We start from the raw sequence: 22,412 nt of genomic DNA, 5'->3' as shown, positions 1-22,412 counted from the left end.
ACAAAATAATTCAAAGGCCTTGGTACTAGATTATATATGAATCTCAAAAGTTATATAAACCCACATTTGCAGGAGTTACACAGTAAATCTGGCAGTGTTTTCTTTATGGCTGTAGAAAATGAACTTTTGTCCTTTAAAAAAATATCAATTTATCAACCCACTTTGCTCTTTTCTGAACTGAATGGTTCATTTGGGACCCAAAACCCAAATAAACAAATGGATTGTAATGTACCGTTTGGGCTTAACTTTAGATCAACCTTCATTATCTTGGCCCAAGAATCTCTGCTACTTAAAAAAAAAAAATACAAGCAGCCAGGCGCTGGTGGCTCATGCCTATAATCCTAGCTATTCAGGAGGCAGAGATAAAAGGATCATGGTTCAAAGCCAGTCCAGGCACAAAAGTCCATGAGATTCTTGTCTCCAATTAACCAGCAAAAAAGCTGGAAGTGGAGGTATAGCTTAAGTAGTACAGCCAGCCTTCACTGAAAAGCCAAGTGAGAACACATAGATCTTGAATTCAAGCCGCCATACTGGCATGCCACACACACACACACACACACACACACACACACACACACACACACACACACACACACACACACACACACACACACACGGTACAAGTAATCATTGAAACACATTTGTCAAGAACAGCCACATGGAAATGAGAACCAATATTAGCCTGAGGAGTGTTGCTTTCTCAAGTTCTTTGTTTCCCTAATGAGTTCAATCCAAAACACAAAGTCCCACTAAGAACAAGTTAACAAGTAAATTATATCTCCTCTATTTATATTTCTCTATCTGCAAAATGGGAGAACTGACACATATAACCGTCCTAAAGCAGTATCTCTGCACCAAATTTAGACAATTTAGATTTGTGAAATCTAAATTTGGAAGGCAACATATGTAGGGGCTGTAAGTCATATCTTAAAGTGCTACCATAAATAACATAGCCTTAATTTGAAGTACTCAATATACTTCAAAATGCTATGGCCATCATTACTTTGTTTCCAAGCAGAAAGAAGAAATATATCCACTTAATTAAGACATACAGAAGTTTAATGTTGGTTCCCGAACCACAGAAAATTGGTGGGAAACCAGGATTTATATGGGGATTCATCTCTAAAGAAACATGTAACTTGCTTAAGAAAGTGAAGAGAAGTAACCATTTGGAAAATAATACCTTCCATCACTTGTTCAGAGCTGAATTATTTTTCCCTGATGAACTCAGAGAATTAAACTGCAAGAAACCAGTTGATAGCAAATTAGAATAAAGCATGTGTCCCTGATATGCTCATGACCCATAGGAAAGAATAAATGGCAGGCATATGAACAGGTGGAAATTCTCCACCAACTGCGTCCAAGTGAGGAAAAATGTACACCCTTGTTGCAGAAAGAAGATAAGACCCATAGGAGGGGTTGGGGATTTAGTTCAGAGGAAGACCACTTGCCTAGCAAGCACAAGGCCTCAAGTTTGGCTCTCAGCACAGAAAAAATAAAAAGGCAAAAAAAATCTGCATAAATATACGAGTGTCTGAAGGACAGAAGCATACACTTCATTATCACACATAATCCAGGTGTGAAGTGGAGGTTGGCACTGACAGAACTATCTAGCAATGAGGAGGGCTGCCCCTTCCACTGGGGCAGAGGTAAGATGGCCGTCTGTGTAGAGTTAGCGTGACAAATATATTTTTAATAGTCTAAGTCTGTGTTGTCCAATGAGATAATTTAAGTGACTTAAAATTGGGAATGCAGTTTCTGAGCTTCACTAGTCCCATTTTAAGTGCTTGGTGGCCATGTGTACTTAGTGGTTCCTGCTTCCGTATAAGTGTAGAGAATGCTTTCAACATGGAAGAAAGCTCTACTGGACAATCCTGCTGTGAGAAGATCCACTCCTGGGTTGTGTGAAGCCATGGGATGCCTTTTAGAGACACGGATATGCAAGCTATGTTCTCTGAATGTCTGTCTTCCTAGACCTTCTAATCTCATGGGGAAAAAAAGTATTGAAGTGTGGGCTATCATACAGCTCCACCTCTCCAAGAATGGATTAGCAGCCTCTTTGTTCCGTGTGGGAGTATTTTGTGGATGGATTAATGTGGTGACTAAGCACTAGGATACTGAGAAAGTAAAATTCTTAGCAAATGCAAAAAAAAAAAAATAGAAAAGAAAAGAAAAGAAAATGGAGACACTGCCTGAAGAAAGATCATACTTCAAACTGAGTAACGAGACTCAGAGAGTGATTTACTTGGAAATGAAGATTTTAAAAATGATGGATTTTCACAGGCCTACAGCCAGCTGATATTCGACAAAGGAGCCAAAGACATACAATGGAAGAAACACAGCCTCTTCAACCGCTGGTGCTGGGAAAACCGGGCGGCCACATGCAGAAAATTAAAAGTGGACCCCAGCCTATCACCATGCACCGACATCAACTCAAAATGGATTAAAGACCTTAACATTAAACCTGAATCTCTGAAACTACTGCAGGACAGAGTAGGAGAGACACTTGAACTAATAAGCATAGGAAGGAACTTCCTGAACAGAGTCCCAGAGTCACAACAAGTTGGAGAGAGACTCGACAAATGGGACTACCTTAAAATAAAAAGCTTCTGCACAGCTAAATCTATCGCAACCAAGCTAGAAAGACAATCAACTAATTGGGAAAAAATATTTACAAGCAATATATCAGACAAGGGATTAACATCCTGTATATACAGGGAACTCAAGAAACTAATCCCTCCCAAACCTAACAAACCAATTACTAAGTGGGCAAGGGAACTAAACAGGGACTTCTCAAATGAAGAAATAAAAATGGCAAAGAAACACATGAGGAAATGTTCATAATCCCTGGTGGTGAAGGAAATGCAAATAAAGACAACCCTGAGATACCACCTTACCCCAGTCAGAATGTCCCACATCCACAAATCAGCTAATGACAAATGCTGGAGGGGATGTGGAGAAAGAGAAACCCTATTACACTGCTGGTGGGAATGTACACTTATACAACCACTTTGGAAAGCAGTCTGGAGGGTCCTTAGAAAACTAAAGATTGACCTCCCTTACGACCCAGTCATACCACTTCTAGGCATCTACCCTGAACAACAGGAACCAATATACAAGGACATGTGCACCTCCATGTTTATTGCAGCACTGTTCACAATAGCTAGGATATGGAAACAACCCAGATGCCCCACCACAGATGAATGGATCCAAAAATTGTGGTATCTATATACAATGGAATATTATTCAGCCATTAGAAATGACAAAATAATGACATTTGCAGGGAAATGGATGGAGCTAGAAGGAATCATGTTGAGCGAGGTAAGCCAAGAGCAAAGAGACCAACGGTACATGGTCTTCCTGATAAGTGGATGCTAAATCCAAAATGTTAGGTGATACGACAAAACTAACAGGAAACAAAGAACTCCCACTCATCCGGTCGAACCACTACTAAATATCCCCATGCTGCTGATCACATGTGTGGTGTATAACATGTGAACACCGTTATATGCTATAGACTGTGATAGACAATTTGCTCCAGAAAAGTCAGAATGAACTTGTGACTTTAAATGAGCATCATTATTCCACAATACTGTGAAATTCGGGAAATGATGTAATCACTTAATCACAATCAAAAAAAAAAAAAAAAAAGAACCTCGGGGAAAGTAGGGAGGGAAGGGATGGTAGGGGGAAAACAATGGAGGGGGGTAACAATGTTCAATAGGAAGTGTACTCATTACCTCACTCATGTAACTGTAACCCTCTATATAGTATCTTTACAATAAAAAAAAAGAAAAAAGAAAGTATCAAAAAAAATGATGGATTTTTGTTCCATTTTTGTTTTGTTTGAGACAGGATCTCACTGTATAGCTCAGGCTGGACTCAAACTCAAAATCCTCCACCTCAGCTTGCTCAGTATTGAGATCATAGTTAAAAATATATATTATAAACACGGTTCCAAGATCACTGTGTTTTACCTAACAACAATTTTGCTTGCTGGGCTTATTTTGTGGGAGATTGGCCTAGTACTGTGATCCTCCTACTTCTGTTTCCCATGTAGGTGTGCTTACAGGTGTTAGCTACCATGCTTTGCAGTGAGGGCCTGTTGAAGACCAGCAGAAGACTTTAGGTGTTTTGCACCACTTACTTACTGACATGATTTATACTGATATTATGTTTCCATTTGTGCTCTTAGTCTTATTACCTGTATTTTAATTACTAAGGACATGCCTACCTTCTCTAAAAGATCGCCTTGAGGTGATTACTCACTTTCATTACCCCCTCAAAGTTCTTACCAACTATTCTTATACTTACTGTTAAGTTCACACTTGTTAAATTGGAATGGATTCCAAGGCAATGCTTATTCATTGGACTTAACTGGTAATCAGACCAACTTGGCCAAGATATTATCAAAAGACCACATCTCTAGTGGATTCATAGCCACCTCTGGGTGGGGAGGGGGGGAGGGTTATAAAATGGTAGTTCTGCTTTTTGTTTGTGGTCGTTTTCCTCCAGAGGGAAAGAACATTCTAGCTTCAGGAAGAGGAGTTTTAGGTGTTTGTAAGCAAGGGAACTGGTTTGTCTCAGGATAGGCAAAAGAAAAGAAATAGATGATATATGATAAATTAAAAAAAAGGAGAATCAGGGTTGAATGGATTCAAATTTCCATGGCCTTTAGAGATTCCTTGCCATTCCTCCATCATAATTAAAAAACACTGACATCCAAGGCTTGTTTAAATGCTTCCATCAGTCTTAAAAAAAAGTGTCGTCTGATTTTGTTCTCTAACCACGCTCAGTAATTAGAAACATAAGGTGCAGCTCTGAATGTTTGCTTCAGAACCTACCATTCCCAGGCCTGGTGTCTTTACCTATTGGCCGCCAGGACTTTTGGCTTTTCTCACCATCTCCCTTTGGAGATGAGGAAGAATGTGAGGTTGCCATAGGCATTTCAGAGGTAAAAACTGGAGACCTCTACCCCATAGTCATTGCTTCTGATTTTGGTACTCTTTGTCTTTGTCTTCTATATGTTTATTTGATTTGGGGAAGGGAGGTAGAATCATAGAAATGGTTGGACATAGGGTGAACCAATGCAACAAATGTAACAGTGATACTCACTAGACATTATGTTGAAAATTAACTTTATAACTTGGAGCGCTAGGGGACTTGGAAGGGAGGGAGAGCGGGAGAAAATGAGGGAGAGGGTAACACTGTTCAAAAAGAAATGTACTCATTACCTTACATAACTGTAACCCCTCTGTACATCACCTTTACAATAAAATAAAAAAATTAATTAAAAAAATTTGGAGACTTCTGGCACCATATAGATTTGAAAATATATGGAAGAAACTCAATTGTGTCGACCCAGTTCCTTGCTGAAGGTATATACATTTACACTGGCTTTGGAAGTCAGTAAACCAAAGATGGCGAGACCCAGATTTCAAACCAAAGGAGTCAAAAACAGGGTCTTTACAACAGCCAGCTTGAGTTGACAGCCTGACCAAAAAAGCTGATCTGATGGCTGATGGTGTGTTTTTGTCACACTCTTGCTGAAAAATCTGCACTTTGTAAAATGTTCAGGTTTCACTTCTGACAAAATCCACGAAGAAAATGGAAAAATACTTGTAATTAAGGACTTTGACTCTAACCGTTACCTAGTTTGTCAAATTAAAACATGTGGCAGCCACCTGCTAAAGAACTTGGGGGGAGGGGGAAGATACCTTGTTTTTCTACCTGACCTAAAATCTTTTTTTTGGAGCAAATTTGTATTTCTCAATATTTTTGCACTTAAACAAAAGCTGTCCGCACTATGTAGAAAGATGACTAAGCAATTTTGCATTAAGTAATCAAAGACAGCCCTGCCAATTTTAGAATAATTAAGTTTCTGGAGCCTAATATAAACAGTTCCAAGAACTACATGTGGCCTATCAAAAGTATATATTACAAGTAGTCTACCCTGTGGCCAGCTGGCCGACAGATCAACCTATTAAAAATAGAGTTGTTCAGAATTTGGAGTATTATTTTTCTTTTCTCGCCATATTTTTCCTGCATTCAACTTTGCTTCTTTGGGAATGTTGTCAAATATACAAAGGAATTAAAAAAAAAAAAACGGTTGTGGAATTGTACCTCTTGTAAACGAATGAGCATTTCCCTTGGGGTGCTATGGAATTCACAAATCAAATTCAATTTCAGCTATCTATTAGGGCCGCCAAAGCAGAAGGGAACAAATGCATCTGCCTTGTTCCCACTCAAAGTTGAAGGGTATGTATTTCGCCTAATCATTGCCAAGGTATATAGAAACTACCATACACCACTAATGGTCATTACCAGGTAGGTTGATGGGGCAGAATTTATCCGTGTGTGTGTGTGTGTGTGTGTGTGTGAGAGAGAGAGAGAAAGAGAGAGAGAGAGAGAGAGAGAGAGAGAGAGAGAGAGAGAGAGAGAGAATATAGGGGCTTTAAATTCAGAACCTTATGTTCTCAATTGGCTTTTTTGCTTAAGGCTAATGTTCTACCACTTGAGCTTTTTTACTGGCTTATTGGAGATAAATGTCTCTTAGATATATCTTCCTGGTTAGCTTTGAACAGTGAGCCCAAGATCTCAGTTTCCTGGAAAACTGGGACTACAGGTGTGAGCCACTGGATCCTGGCCATCACTTATTATTATTGTTTTTCCTAACAAGCTTAAAGTTTTAGATGTAACCCTACTGGATTAACTGATTAAGAATTTAAAAGAAAAATTTAAACTTGTAGCATGCGTTATGACATGAATCCTGGCTAACTTTATGTAGTAGATACAGGCTAAGTGGAGAAAATAAAGATAGGTAGATGAATCTAGTCCACCAAAATGTTAAATAGGCTCCCCCCTCCCCAGGTGCCTTCAAGGCTAATTCTCTACCACTTGAGCCACACTCCTTCCACTTTGGTAGTTAATTGGAGATAAGAGTTTCATGGACTTTTTCTATCTTGGGCTGGTTTCAAATCTCAAATCTCACATACTCTTCTTGAGTAGCTAGGATTACAGGTGTGAGCCACTGGTACCTGGTGAGCAGGTATTTTTAGTGGAGGGAGTAAATGAATGAGAACACAGAATATGTTATTGTGCAAAGCATTCAATGGTATTCTGTGTTTAAATCAGACATAATCAAGAGGGGCTGAGACTGTAGAATTGTCACCATGTGAAAACTTCGATAAAGACATTTAACATATGGTTAGAAGTATCATTCATGTAGTAGTCATTTTGTTTGGCATAGCATATAAACCATGAATGCAGATACCCTGCCTTTACAATGTTCAAGATCAAATGACAGAGACGGACGGACAGACAGACAGACAGACAGACAGACAATAAATAAATAAATAAATAAAATACATATTGTGAGAGGAGAAGGAAGGAAAAAATAATTTACTATAAGAGAAAACTACAAGAATGATCTGATTATGTATGTATATTTGTGCCAGTGCTGGGGCTTGAACTCAGGACCTGGGTCTATTCTTTAGTTCTTTCACACAAAACTGGTGTTATACCACCTAAGACATACCTCTACTTCTGGCATTTTTTGTGATAAGCTGGATCTCAGAGTCTCTCAGATTAGGCTGCCTGGGCTGGCTTTGAACCACCACCCTCAGATCTCAGCCTCCTGAGTAGTTAGAATTACAGGCATGAGTCACTGGTGCAGGGCTCAAACAGGAATATTAATATACATAGAGACACACATGGATTAAAGGAACACAAGCTCCTCATAAGGGAACACAAGCAACTCAATGAACACAGTTTGTACTCATTCATCAAATATACCCTGACATCTATTGTATCCCTGAGGCTCATCCCTTTGGATGCAAATAAATAAACTTCCAACTTTCCTCTTCTAAAGAAATGAGGAGGAGACTTTACTAGTCCCGTTTGAGAGATGGTAAACTATTCTCATCCCCTGCTTTCCCACCGCTGGTCTTATGTAAGTAATACAAAAATTATGATCCACCAGATACTGTGCGTCAGAATTTATGCAGACATGGGAATTCATGTAAGACATAAACTAGGGTGGGAGGCAGGAAAGAAGGTATTTTCTGGATCTATCCAGCTTGGTGATCTTCTGACCATAAAAGCATGTTTCTCACCCATCATCAAGCAGAAACTTGCCGATTTCAATAAAGCTGGTCCACTGTGTTTTCAAACTCTGGTTCATGATTCCAAGAAATGAACTGTTCATAATAAATTTATCCCAGTGGCCGAACATCTCACAACCAGCTTTTCCATTTTGAATACCACAAACAGACCTTTTATTTGTTGACATACAGCCCCTGGATATTCATGAAAACAAGATGTTCTCTTGCTGCTTTTTAAGTTAAACAGATTTAAGTCAGGGTCTCAGTTGAATTTCAAAAACAGATGTTACATAGCAAAAAATGCTGAACTGACCCCAGCAGCGAGAGGCTATTTCACTTCAACTTGGATATTGTATGTCAGCAGGAGTGATCAAAACATGTCTTAAACTGGAAGCAGGAGCAACTCCAGGTTTACTACCACCTTGTGGGGGGAAATGGCTGCCACAGAGGTCTGAGAAGACCTTAGGCATCCAGGGCTCTTGGTATGGGAACTAAGCATAACTAAGAATGAGAGGTTTAGCTACCTTTTCCTCTCACCTGCCACGATCTGCTCCTCTGTAGGTCCCAGAAGCCTTCCATCAAACAGCTGTGCTCTAGCCATGATGATTCCTCTCCTTAATCCACTCTCATACACATACAACTCCTAGTCAGACTAAACTCTGGACACTCGCAATGAATTTGCCCTCATTTCTGACTCTGGACTTCTGCTTCCTCTTTTCTGTAATCAGAAGTGCCCTCCTCCTCTCCTTTTGCAAACCCTATTTGTTTTTCTAGAGTCCAGCTCATTTTTTAAAATTAATTTTTTATTGTAAAACTGATCACAGAGGGGTTACAGTTACATAAGGTAATGAGCACATTTCTTTTTGAAGAGTGTTACTCCCTCCTCATTTTCTCCTGCTACCTCCTGATTCCCTTCCCCTCCCAGCTGTAAAGTTCATTTTCAACAGAGTATCCTGTTGCATTGGTTCACTCTTTGTCCCTCCATTTCTGTGACCCCCTCTTCCCTTCCTCAAATCAGATAAACTTATATACAAGGCAAAGGGGACAGAAATATAAAACAGTGACAATAGGGAATAAGCCAAAGGGGGAAAAAGAAAGAAAAAAGAACTGCAAACAGTTCCATTTTTTGGAGCTCATTTCAACAAGCATCATTTTATATAGTCATATGCACATAGCTATCGAGATATTGTGATCTTCTGCTATGAATATCCTAGACATATTCTAGTTATTAACTCAAGTTTTATCTGTATCTTGGAACCAGCCTCTCTTTTACCTTGGACAACATTCTTGGCAATGGTCAGTAACACATGGTGGTCAGTAACACATGGTTTGTTCTGCAGACCTTAATCAGATCTGCAGCTGATCAATGTGAGGAATTAGATCTCTTTTGATATTCCCTGAATGCTTTCTTCTATTCATGAATAGGAAACATTAGCTACATGTTTTAAGCATTTTGGCTGGAGACTACCAACTAATGCCCCAGTTTGGTAATAAGCACTGTTTGTTCCATCCTCTCTTGTTTTACCTTTCTGGGATCACCATAGAAATGCACTTGCTGGCTCTCTTTGTGCCAGCAAGAGTCTCATGACTGCTTCTGGCCAATATTTCTTCTGGGTAGCTTTGCTGATGGGAGTCCCTTCAGAGTTCTTTGTCTCCACCATGGTGGTCAGTATTTCCCAAGGATAGCTTTTGGGAGGTGTCTCTGACTATGGAAGTCAAGAATGTAGACCAGAGGCCTCCCATGTCACCAGGGTAATGAGAAACAATGAATGACAAGCAAACTTTGTATAAAAATCACCAAGATTTTTGGTTATTTCTAACCCCAGCATAACCTAGCTTGTCATAATGTACGTCTCTGCTCCAAAGCAAGTACTTATTCTTATGTATCTATTCTTATGTATCTATCCTTCTGTGACTTCTGGTCTAGAAATAAGGACAGGCAAGCTGATTGGAACACTTTTGCAGGAAGAGCATCAGGGCATAGAAATGGCTCCTATTTTACTTCCTCATTGGCCTCATTTCATCCTTAGGAGCCATGAAAGTGCTGTTAACTATGGAGGTGTTTGTACATTACATGATCGTTTATATCAAGCATGACCAATTCAAATGTTCTTAAGAGTTAAAGAGGTATGGGCTTGGAAGGTGGCTCACTGGTAGAGCGCTTGCCTTGCATGCATGAGGCACTGGGTTTGATTCCTCAGCAGCACATAAGCAGAAAAAGCTGGAAGTGGAGCTATGGCTCAAGTGGTAGAGTGCTAGTCTTGAGCTGAATAGCTGAGGGACAGCGCCCAGGCCCAAGTTCAGGCCCCAGAACTGACAAAAAAAAAAAAAAAGAGAGTTAAAAAAAGAGTTAAAGAGGTAAATATTTGGGGACATGGAGAATGCTTGAACAAAGGACATTCCAATTTAAAGTTTTGAAGAAAACATGATCTGCAAGCCAAACACTGATAGCACATGTTTGTAATCCTAGCTATTCAGGATGCTAAGATCTGAAGATCATGGGTCCAAGCCAGTACAGGCAAGAAAGTTTGTGAGACTCTTACATCCATTTAATTACCAAAAAGGCAGAAGTGGAAGTGTGGCTCAAGTGGTGGAGGGTCAGCATTGAGAGAATAAACTAAGGCACAGTGCCCAGGCCCTGAGTTCAAGTGAAAGTATTCATTCACACACACACACACACACACACACACACACACGAAGTTCCCTTATTTAATAGTTACAGAGCACCATCTAGTACTGAGCACAGTTCTGAGAACGTTATAATTATCAAATTACATTCTTATAACAATCTTTTTAGCCTCCATTTTACAGATTAAAAAAATCAAGATCCAGAGATATGAGTTCTTTGCCCAAGGTCCACACAGCTAGTTAATGGCTGTACACCTGGGATTTACACCCACCTGGTCTAAGGGTATGTATGTTTAATTAGAATACTTTGTTACATGTTATAAGACTTGTAAATGGATGATATAAGATCAGCAGGGACCAGGGCCTTAGGTGAAGGCCTGGAAGGATTTATGCTTCCCAACAAAGTCTTACCAGGACCCATTTCCTGTCTGGAGGGTTTGGCTTGCCTCATGTTAGGGTAAGCTCATCTGTGATGTTTATTAATGAAGTAAAAATGAATCTCCTGTTTATGTTCATTTGTACTTTGACGAACTGATTTGTTATTTCACTTAAGTGGGGTTCACTTAAGAAAATAAGCTGAATTCATCCTAAAATCTTAAAAAGAAATAAATCACCACTCTTCACACGTTGACGGATTCTTTGCCTTACTCACTGTATTAACTTTAGGAAGCTAAGTTATCTAAGCTCTTGGATGCCTAGGTGAGGACCTATCTAGGTTTTGTAGGACCTGAAGATTATTCAGGAGGCTTATTATCAAGAGCCTTTCTTTAAAAAGCAGAGTACAATACTGAATGTAAAAAGTTAGGTTTGAGCTTGTGGCAGGACTACAGCTCCATCGGTTTCATGGCATATCAGTTTCTGATTTTTCAACTTCTTAGAAAGAAGTTAAATGTTCTTAGGAACATTCCATAAAAAATGTCACAACAACTTTACATTGGTTTTCATTTCCATTACTTTAAAAATGACAGGTTCATTAAATGAGGTGCATGAGAAGGCAGAGAAAATTTTGCAATATTATGACCCCTTTGTCAGGCTGAGGCCAACAAAAAATAAAGAAAGAATATCAGGCATGTTAATTTATGTCAGTGAACACACTATTGGGTTCACCTAAATTTCCACTGTATTGATTTCCTTTTTTTTTTTTTTTTTTGGGTCCAGTTGTGGGGCCTGAACTCTAGGCCTGGGTGCTGTCCCTCAGCTCTTCAGCTCAAGGCTAGCGCTCTACCACTTGAGCCACAGCGCCACTTCCGGCTTTTTTCTTTTTGCTTATGTAGTGCTGAGGAATCGAACCTAGGGCCTCAGGCATGCAAGGCAAGCGCTCTACCACTGAGCCACCTTCCCAGCCCCTTGATTTTCTTTTAAAAAGAGATAATATTAGAATTGCTAATGTAGCCCAGACTTAAAATTAGCACCTGTTATGGAGATGACCCACTTCAATTCCCTGCAACTCATCTCTGCAGTAAGTGAGTGAAAGCGTATGTATGAGGAAGCTGCTGGGAATGGTGGCCACAGACTCCTTCATCAATCTCAACTTATAATTGCCTCATTGATTTACAAACCATTAGCCAGTGATCTGGGGGAGGCGCTAAGATCAGTTCTTAGAGTCTTTCATGGTAACAAACATCTTTGCACAGTTGCTTCTTGATTTACACTGAACGGACATCTTGAGAAACCCATCATAAAGCAGAAATACATTTTCCATATTTAAACTGCCAAATATGGTAGCATGGTCACACAGTAAAGTTCAGTGTATAAGTGGTTTGTCCTCATGATAGTGCGTTTGACTAAGAAAGAACTATGGTACACAACCTTACCTAGAGTATTGGGCTACCAATTACTAGCCTGGGAAAAGATCCAAATGGAAAATTCAAAGTACGGTTTCTAACGAGTGCATATGGTTTTTGTACCTTTATAAAGCCGAGAATTCCTAAATAGAACCATTGTAAGTCAGGGACCACCTGCGTTTATACGTTTTGTGACTCTGTGATAAAATCAGGATCAAAATCATGGATTTAATATATTTATGGGAGAAATTCTTTGAAGAATTTGCAGAAAATGTTCTTGGTAGAACTCCTTCCTTAAAGCCTCACATATGTTTGCATTCACTCCCCACAAGCCCCTGCTTTTGCATTCTCTGGATTTGATAAACACACATTCTCTCAAACTTAGGATACCTCATTCTACACTATATCATTTTTAGTTATTAAATAACAGGACTCAATATTAATGTTGGCTTTCTCCATCCTTCTTTAAGAAAGTCTTTTCAGCCAAAGATATTAAAGCGCTTTTTTTCCCTGTCAGTGAAACAGCCAGCATCCTAAAATCACAGCTCATCTAGACCACATTGGCGTGAATATTCAGACTCCATTTGTCTCCAGCTCTTAAAGCTGGTGTTAGAGTGAATGATGGACATTTTGTTTTGAATTAGCAAAAGGGAAGGAGGGGAGACCCTCCAACGAATAAGTTTAACCTAAAGTATCTGTTTCAGTGACTGTAGCTTTGCCTTTTCCTCAAGAAAAAGTGAAAGGAAATATAGCTCTAAGTTGACATTGATGGGCTTCGGATAAGAGAATAATAGGAAGGAAAATGTCTTAGGTCTCTTTGGGGCATATTTCCCCATCTCAGATGGAGGGTTTATTCTACTTAACTCCTACTTGTCTTGTTGCACATGCAAGAGGGTCACAACTTAATTTTATCGAACATCTCAAAGCAGCGTTTGGAAGAATTTGAATCTATGTGCTTTAATTGTAAGAGCCATATTACATTTGGAACCACAGGTGAGACTTTTGATGGTTTAAAGGGTAAAATAGCATCACCACCATTGCTACTGTCTCTTTATTGGATAGTCACTTGTGCTATGGGCACAATGGCTGTAAAGGAGTTCCAGACAGGGCTCCTGGAAACATGGTATTTTCCTTCGGTCTTCTGCACCTCCACCTGGACTGGGCCATCCTGGCATAGTCTGTCAATGATTATGTGGGATAGGAAATGTGTGCTTTCCCAGAGGTGCTTAGATCTATAGGCAGCGAGCTGGAATATTCTCTTAACCTTCTTACAGCTAGAAAGAACCTGGGACCCTGTGTTTGTCATGGCCCGGTAAGCCCCAGACAAACACTGGCTACATCCAGGCTCACAGTACACTTTCCTTCTTGTATCTCAGGACAAGGACCCTTGGAGCAGCTTCCTTCAGGGGAGATTGGATGAAAGAGTAGGATCCAAGCCTTCTTCCACTGAGACTCATCCTACAACAACTCCCAGAAACCCAATGGAAGGCATCTTGGTTTCAGAAAGACCTCAACTCCTACCAGTTTGGGTACACTCGAGCTAAACAGGAGATGAAGCATTTCATCAAGCGTATCCAAGGGAGGTTCCTTCTGCAACATTTTGAGGAAAAAGGAAGACTAAAAAAATTCCCAAACCTCACTTTCTGTTCCATCTGGAGCTCCAATGGACTCAAAAAATATTGGCCCACAGTGATTGTAAAGTCTCCCGTGTATGTGGTTCTCACATAAGGGCAACGACGGCTAGGTGCTCACAACTCAAAACACTGCTTTCACATGCTGTTAGGGAAATGATCTTGAGCTGATTGAAATTAATGAAACACAGTTGGGAGGCACCTATGCTGGCCCTTGGCCATCATTCATTGGAACACCCCCGCGAGGCCATTCATGGATCACAGAGCTGTTTCCTCTTCTTTCAAATTTCTTATTTTATATAAATAGCACTTTGTATCAAATCCTTGAATTGAGTAACAGTGGCGTTTTGGGTAGTTTCAAGACAATGAACTTTTTTTTTTCTTTATGGCTGTTCTAGGACCACAAAGAGGAAAGCGTGGGAGTGGGTATTTGGAGAAAGCTAGCATCTCAAAGTTCAGCTGAACAAATGGGTAGAGGGTGCAGAAAAAGGAGGAGGACCCAGACCTTCTATAGCCTTTCTGCTAGTAATCACACAATCAAAAAGCTGTTTAAGGCTGGGCACTAGTGGCTCGTGCTTGAAATCCTATCTATTCAGGATGCTGAAATCTGAGGATATCTTGGTTCAAAGCCAGTGTTTGAGACTCTTATCTCCAATTAACCAACCCCCCCCCCAAAGCCATACGTGGAGGTATGGCTCAAGTGTAGAGCACCAATTTTGAGTGAAAAAGTTAAGGGACAGCTCCAAGGCCCTGGGTTTAAGCCCCAAGTCTGGTGCGAGCATGCACTCATGCACACATGCACACGTGAGCGTGTGCATACACACACACACACACACACACACACACACACACACACAATTTCTAAGAAGTCCCACCCCCCTCTATGTAAGAAAAACTGAAACTGGATTTTGAGAGAAGGTCTTTGAAGAAGTCAATTAAAATGACGTCTTTAGGTTGAGTCTCATCTACCATGACTGGTGTTCTTACAAGAAAAGGACATTCAGGCACAGAGACAGAGGTACTGGAGAGGTGTCAACCCAAAGATGTCCCTGTGGAGAGCTGAAGAGAGGGTGCTATTTGCAAGAGAGATCTTAGAAGAAATCTTCATCAGCAACATCTTGATCTCAGATCTCAGACATCCAGCTTCCTGATTTGTGAGAAAATACTGTGTTTTAATTTACTCTATGAAACATTGCCATGACAGACCAAATAAACTAGTCAAAAGAGAGCAGCTGATATCATACTGACAGGATAATTGCCTGAGCACTATGCTATACTCCTGAAAAACTTCTCTCCTACCAAGGCCACTTTTGGTTTCATTTTATTTATCCATGCTCTAATTTAGAAATCCCCCTCTTTCTCTTCCCAGGTAGCAGACAATCTCCTGCCAGGTGAGGACTTGCTAGTCACTAGCATTTGCACAAACATGAGCTTATTGATCCTGGAAGACACATCCTTATACCAAACCTTAAGCATTACTCACAGAAAGTGAAGACTTATTTATTAATGTGGGACTGTTTGGATATAGAATATGTGCAAAAAAAGAGCAAAACAAATCAAGCAGAAAGTGAGATTGAAAAAATAGGAAAGGGCTGGGAAAGTGACTCAGTGGTAGATTGCTTGCCTTGAATGAAATAGGCCCTGGGTTTGATTCCTCAGTACCACATAAGCAGAAAAAGCTGAAAGTGGTGCTGTGGCTCACATGGTAGAGTGCTAGGCTTGAGCTGAAGAGCTGAGGGACAGCGCCCAGGCCACAGATCCGACAAAAAAATAAAAAAGAAAAAAATAGGACAATAGTTCTTTTAAGCCCAGCTAGTTTCTACCTGAGTAATTAGTAAGTAAATGAAAAAGCCCTTAATGGGAACTCATTTGGCAGCAAGTCTATGAATTTCTACATGTAGAGTCCAAAGAAAAACCCACAGACTATACTCACAGGTAAGCAGTCAGGTGTCCACGATTCAGCTTCTGCTTGTTCACGAAACCCTGTGCAATTTGATCAGATGATGCTCAGACTTTTTCTTGAAACCTGGAAAAAAAGCAAGGGTTGAAACGTAATTAAATGGAAAGTATTTTGTTAATGTTGACTATTTTAAATAACATTTTCCTTCTTAGGTGTCATTGTTTTGTTTTGCTTTTGCAGTGCTGAAGATTGAACACAGAGTCTCACTCTTGTTCCAGTAGAGCCACATCCTTAGCCCTTTCCCTGACAGGCCTCAAACTCCTGCCTCTATCACTTAAGTAGTTGGGATTATAGGTATGTACCACAATGCCCTGGCTTCTCAGGAATTGTTAATTAAGACTTAGGGGAAACTGAGAATTGAGATAAAAATAGCCATTGTGAATTTACATTTTTAAATAAAATAATTACAATGATCATAGAATCAACCTCTGGGTTAGTCTCTTTTTAATTTAAATTTTTTGGTAAAGCTGATGTATAGAGGAGTTAGCTACACAAGTCAGGTAGTGTGTACATTTCTTTTTGAGTAGTGTCATCCCCCTCCCGCATTTTCTCCCAGTTTTTCCTCGCTCGGCCTCCTTTCCACCCAAGTTGCATAGTTCATTTCCAACATAGTGTCTAGAATGATTGCTGAATGAACATGATTGATTAAACAGCATTCTAGACATTCACACAGTGAGAACAAAGGAGGATATTCTTAGGAGAGGATCACAAGGGCTCAATAGCTATGTGCTTATGATCATATAAAATGATTTTTATCGAAATGAACTCCAAGAAATGGAAACAAGTGGTTTCTTACTGTACTGCTTGCAACTATTTTTCCACTTCAGTTTATTCCCTTTTGTCACTGTTTTTGATTTCTATACCCTGGGTTAGTCTTCATAATGAGGCAGAGAAGGTTATACAAACAATACAACCCTTTCTCTGCCCTCAATTCCTTCAGCATTTTTATTTTAGTGGAAAAGGAAATAGAAGAAGAAAATGCTCTAAGTGAGTGGAATTTTGTTTAATCTACAGTGTCTGTGTATGCCCATGAACTTTCCTATAAGTAAGACAGACAGGAAGACGTTAATGAGAAAACAACCTAAATGGTGAAATGCCTAAACATGAAATTTGTCTTTAGATAGCTTCCCTTTCTATTTTCAGAGTTACGATCTAAGGATCAGACAGCTGGTGAAGCTCTTACTTTTTTTTTTGTCAAGAGCTTGCTTTATATACTGCCAGTTACTCTGCAATGTCAGATAGATGCCCAAGGAAACCATTCTTCCTTTTACTCCTTCAAGCCACACCTGGCACTTCTGGCTGACCCAGCTCAGTAGCAGTTGCCAGAAGTTCTCTGCAGGCCAAGCTGAGTCTAGACTAGACGTGGTAAGGCAGGAAAATGCTCAGGATGAAGGAAGGAGGAAGGAAGGGAGGGAGGGAGCTAGACATGTGAGAGCCTGTCTTTCTCCCCAGTCCCATCAAGCCAGGGCGAACAGCCAGGCACTATTTATTGCTACTTAGATTTAACCATCTACTCAGTGTAGAGAGAAATGGATTTTACATAAAAACATTCATTGTGGGAGAACCTAGGGGGTAATAAAAGGGAAGAAGGGCTTCCCTCCTGTCCATCAGATCTCTAGCTAAGAGTAGATTTTCTATGGGGCCTTAGGAAACTCTTTAGGTTCAACCAGGAGAAACACTAACTCGGAGATTTCTAGATAGTTCATATGGAAAAACAATGCCAGGGCATATCTACCAAAAAAAAACATGAAAAAGTCATGCTTTAGAATGTCTATCATGAATGTTCTAGGAAAGATCCACATAGATTCCAGAGGATGGAAGTGGGGGAAGGGTCTCACATCATAACTTACTGCAACAGGAACTTGGTCACCACAAAGGCTAAGTTTATAAAAACGAATGACTTTTTAGCCAGCTAGAAGAACTAATTTAAAATTTAAAAAAGATCTAATTTAACATTCTACCTTACACAGGTGAATTAGGACTCCTTGATTTCAACACTACTGTTTCTATACCTTTCTATTAAAAATAATTTCTGCTCTGAATTCATTATGAAAATAACAATAACTTGTTTATTGAATAATTTCTTTTTGTCCAAGGCTCTGTGTTGAACACAGAGTATTCTTAGTTCAATCCTGACAAGTTCATTGTTTAAATTCACCCAGTTGGAAAGTACTCCAAGCCAGTGGTGACCCAGCTTGATGGGTATATTTCAAGGAGGAATGTACACATTTGCCTATTTTTTTGAGTGAGTACTCTGCTTGATGACAGGCATTTGGTGATGAACAAGAAATCTGCATACTTGGAGCTTATATTCTGGTGGTACAGAAATGTGTATTTCTGATATCAAGTAAAAAACAGCCAGATGTGATGTTTTTGGAAGCCTCCGGAGTATAGGTTGGGTGGTGCCATAGATTTTTTGTTGTTGTTGTTGTTCAGTTGTGGGGCTTGAACTCTGGGCTTGGGTGCTGTCCCTTAGCTCTTCAGCTCAAGGTGAGCGTTCTACCGTTTGAGCCACAGCACCACTTCCTGGTGCCATGGTTTGATTGTGCCAATCAAAGACTACACAGTTGGACACTTAATCCCAAATCCATATACTGATGATATTTGGAGTAAGATAGGATGAGGAAGCCTGAGTACTAGGGCTCTGTCACTCTTACTATGTGAAGCCTACATACATGTCACACAGTAGGAAGGCCCTCCCCAGATACCAGCACGTTGATATTGGATTCTTTTTTATAACTTAACCTAGCCTGTGCCATTCTGTTACCGAAGCAGCAAATACAACCAAACAAAGTAAGGGATGGTATCTCTGAAGAGAAGACATGTAGGCTGAAGGTACACTTGTAAGGTAAAGAACTGAGAGAATGGAGTTTCAGTAACAGAGCCCTTGAGAATGCTGGTGTAGGTGTTTGTGAGTCATCCATGTGCTCTGTGATCATAGAACTCATCCATGTTATTCATTCCCACTGTAATTTCAGCTCAAATGCCATGGATAGAGGATACTATGCGGAGGAATGTGCTAAATAAAAGGGCTTGCACATATGTGCGCGCACGTGCACATGCACACACACACAAACATACAATATGGTCCTCGAAAGAGGTTACTTCTTCTGGCTATTAGAGGGGGCTGTGACCTGTCCCTTCCCATAGACAAGTTCCCTAGTCCCCTGCTCACTTAGTAAGTTGAAAAAAGCTGCTGGCCAGTTGGCTCATGTCTATAGCATTAGCTACTCAGGAGGCTGAGATCTGAAGATCAAGGTTCAAAGCCAGCCTGGTCAGGAAAGTCCATGAAACTCTTATCTCCAATTAACCACCAAAAAGCTAGAAGTGGAGTTGTGGTACAAGTGAGTTCTGAGCACAAAAACTCAAAGAAATACCTAGGCCCGGAGTTCAAGTTCCAGGACTCGCACATGTGTGTACACATACATAAGTTGCAATAAACTCTGTTCATTCTTAACATGCCAGATGGTAATGCAGAATATTTGTCAATAACACACAGAAGAATGAAAAGCTACAGAACAGAATCCTTGGAATGACAAAGGAATGGTAAGTAGCTATTTTCATCTCAGAATTGGCAGGAAGTCAAATAATTTGTGGGGATGGAAATTAAAATACAATATTTAAAAAATAGTTGCATGAGTTTTGTCAGCACAAGCCAGTAACAATAAAATACTAATAACTTTCTCCGTTTTACATGTATAGTTGAGGATGGAAGCTAGGAGTATGTCAAAAAGGAAGAATTGCTTACCAGTGAGAGGTTCAGGTTACTTAAATAACTAATGAGTGGATCGACCTTGACCACGTCATTCAGGACTCCTAACTTCTTCTTTCATCTGTAACAGTACCGGCATACCCACAACAAATAGTAATGGTAATCTTTGACAATGATGATGGTAGGCGATCTGTGATGAAGGAGCTTGAACAAGGAGGAGCGCTAGTAAAATGGGGGTCTCCTGATCTGTAAGTTGATGACACAGTTGTTTCATTCTGCGAACACTCACCACTCCATGCAGTTATGATTTGTTACTTCTTCTATCACACATCATTAGAGAGGTTGTATACCACGGACTTAGAAAAGGGGGAAAGTCTAATCCATCTAACCTAACAAAGGCTCCATTCCTCGGTCGCTTATGTGAGATAATAAAAAAGAAAGACAAATAATGAGAGAAAAGGAGAATGTAATACAAATCAATGAACTCTGCAGAGGAAAATCATAGTTGGGAAAGCTGGGATCAATTTGGCCAGTTATTTCTAAATTAAAAGTCAACACTGGCATATTTACCAATGACTTAGTGAACTTTCCATAGATAGGCTTACCATATCTTAGAAGGGAAATATTGAATGTTTTTGCAAGTGGCCCATACCAAAACACTTTAAATACAGGGGCCACTTCCCATCTTTGGTGCCACAGAAGTTCACTGACACATAGCCCTGGGCTAATTGTCTACTTCTCTGTCTCTGTGTACACTCTCCCACTTTCCAGCCTGATTTCTAGTGGCGCATTCGTGTATCAAGACCTTGTACAAGATTTCCTCTTACGTTTAAAGTGGTATGTTTCCATTCAAACTTGCAAGCCTTAAGTAAAGCTTGTCTATATGAATGTATTTCAGGTTGCAGCAAAAATTCCTATGCCTAGGTAAGGATCTCTTGCTGTTTCTCCTTTTTTTTTTCTCCTCTGCTTTCCTTTTTTTTGGGGGGGGGGGGTGTGGGCAGTACTGGGGCTTGAACTCAAGGTCTTGTACTCTTACTTTTTTTTTCTTTCTCAAGGCTAGTGTTCTACCAGTTAAGCCACATCTCTACTTTCAGCTTTTAACTGATTGATTGGAGGTAAAAGTCTCAGACTTTTTTCTTTCTTGGGCTCAGATCTCAGCATCCTGAGTAGCTAGGTTAATAGGCAAGAGCCACCAGTGTTTGGTTTAGATTGGTATAAGTACAGAATTATATGGAGGGAAGTATCCACAGGCATTTGTATACATGAGTAGATAAAAGGCTAAGGATGCAATTAGAGGCTACTATATTATGAATTTAACTACAAAACCATAGGGAAATGTGGACATCATTTTCATGATTAAATTATTCAGTGAAAATGAAAATTCTCCTGGCATTCTGAAACAGAGAAACAGAGTGGAAGGCAAAGTTGTCAGTCCAGTATGGGATTGTGGAAGGAGCTAGGCTCTGGGGTCCTGTAGACCTATGCACTAAATAGAGGTATGACTTAGGAGAGTCTTGGTTGCATGTCAGTTACTTCCATTGTAAAACAAGGACATTAGTAACTACCTTAAAGGGTTCTCCTTGAGAATGCACAGTGTTTTGTTAGTATTGTTAGGCTAGACTTGCCACACTGGCTGTTATTTTATCTTTGGTGACAAAGATACATCATTCTAAGTAATTCTATCCCAGGAACTTAACATATTGTCTGACATAGAACATACGCTTCACAAAGCTTGTTGGGTGCCCAAGTGAATGAATAAATGCAATAGTATATAACATATTTAGTACAGAACTAAGCATGCTATAGACGCCCCCCCCCCCCCGTGTTATACCAGATTCTATCCCTTCCTTCTCACTTGTTATTTTGCATTTGGAAAGCAGAATGATTCTCCCTTAAGCTTCTTCCCTCCCTCCCTCTTTCCCTCCTCCCTTCCTTCCTTCCTCCCTCCCTCCCTTCTTTCCTTCCTTCCTTCCTTCCTTCCTCCCTCCCTCCCTCCTTTCCTTCCTCCTTCCTTCCTTCCTTCCTTCCTCCCTCCCTCCCTCCTTTCCTTCCTTCCTTCCTTCCTCCCTCCCTCCTTCCCTCCCTCCTTTCCTTCCTCCTTCCTTCCTTCCTTCCTTCTTTCCTTCCTTCCTTCCTTCCTCCCTCCCTCCTTTCCTTCCTCCTCCCTCCCTCCCTCCCTTCTTTCCTTCCTTCCTTCCTCCCTCCCTCCCTTCTTTCCTTCCTTTCTTCCTTCCTCCCTCCCTCCCTCCCTTCTTTCCTTCCTTCCTTCCTTCCTCCCTCCCTTCTTTCCTTCCTTCCTTCCTTCCTTCCTTCCTTCCTTCCTTCCTTCCTTCCTTCCTTCCTTCCTCCCTCCCTCCCTCCTTTCCTTCCTTCCTTCCTTCCTCCCTCCCTCCTTTCCTTCCTCCTTCCTTCCTTCCTTCCTTCTTTCCTTCCTTCCTTCCTTCCTCCCTCCCTTCTTTCCTTCCTCCCTCCCTCCCTCCTTTCCTTCCTCCCTTCCTCCCTCCCTCCCTCCTTTCCTTCCTCCTTCCTTCCTTCCTTCTTTCCTTCCTTCCTTCCTCCCTCCCTTCTTTCCTTCCTTCCTTCCTTCCTTCCTTC

General features: G+C 40.5%; 1 protein-coding gene across 4 annotated transcripts in view; it reads right to left on the bottom strand.

Moving 5' to 3' along the window:
* Cald1 (caldesmon 1) overlaps positions 1-22,412 on the bottom strand; it is a 186,157-nt gene that overhangs the window by 108,380 nt on the left and 55,365 nt on the right. For all 4 annotated transcript variants that reach the window (XM_042670107.1, XM_042670109.1, XM_042670111.1 and 1 more), the window contains exon 2: positions 16,079-16,171. The gene's annotated coding sequence lies outside the window, so the exon portion shown is untranslated. The remainder of the gene's footprint in view (positions 1-16,078; positions 16,172-22,412) is intronic.

Source organism: Dipodomys spectabilis, unplaced genomic scaffold (assembly GCF_019054845.1).
Source record: "Dipodomys spectabilis isolate Male_0828 unplaced genomic scaffold, ASM1905484v1 ptg000519l, whole genome shotgun sequence".
In the NCBI taxonomy this organism is placed as follows: domain Eukaryota; kingdom Metazoa; phylum Chordata; class Mammalia; order Rodentia; family Heteromyidae; genus Dipodomys; species Dipodomys spectabilis.
Note: the sequence above shows the minus strand (reverse complement) of the source record. Positions and strands in the feature narration are given on the sequence as shown.